The sequence below is a fragment of the Cariama cristata genome, unplaced genomic scaffold, assembly GCF_000690535.1.
Source record: "Cariama cristata isolate BGI_N322 unplaced genomic scaffold, ASM69053v1 scaffold26416, whole genome shotgun sequence".
NCBI lineage: Eukaryota > Metazoa > Chordata > Aves > Cariamiformes > Cariamidae > Cariama > Cariama cristata.
Window position 1 is genome coordinate 3,650 of NW_009621923.1, and position 248 is coordinate 3,897.

At 66.1% G+C, this 248-nt stretch overlaps 1 protein-coding gene across 2 annotated transcripts in view; it reads right to left on the reverse strand.

Annotated features, from left to right (window-relative positions):
- Positions 1–248, reverse strand: part of ARFIP2 (ADP-ribosylation factor interacting protein 2) — a 5,596-nt gene that overhangs the window by 3,648 nt on the left and 1,700 nt on the right. The window lies entirely within an intron of this gene.

Genomic DNA, 248 nt, shown 5'->3' on the forward strand with positions numbered 1-248 from the left:
CCTGGCCGGCTTGGCCCAGCCCCAGCACCACCAACGCTCACCACAGACCCGCTGGGCCATCGCCGCCCCCATGCCTGGGCAGAACTCCTAGGGGGGTGCTGGGACCAGAAGGACCTCAGGGCTGTGGCATGCCTACCCACACCGCTGCCTGGCAGGCAGGATGCTCGCAGCTGTGCCTTGCCATCAGGTGCACCCACAACTCCAGGACTGGCCTGAGCAACGAGAAGAGGAAAGAAGTGGAGAGGGTG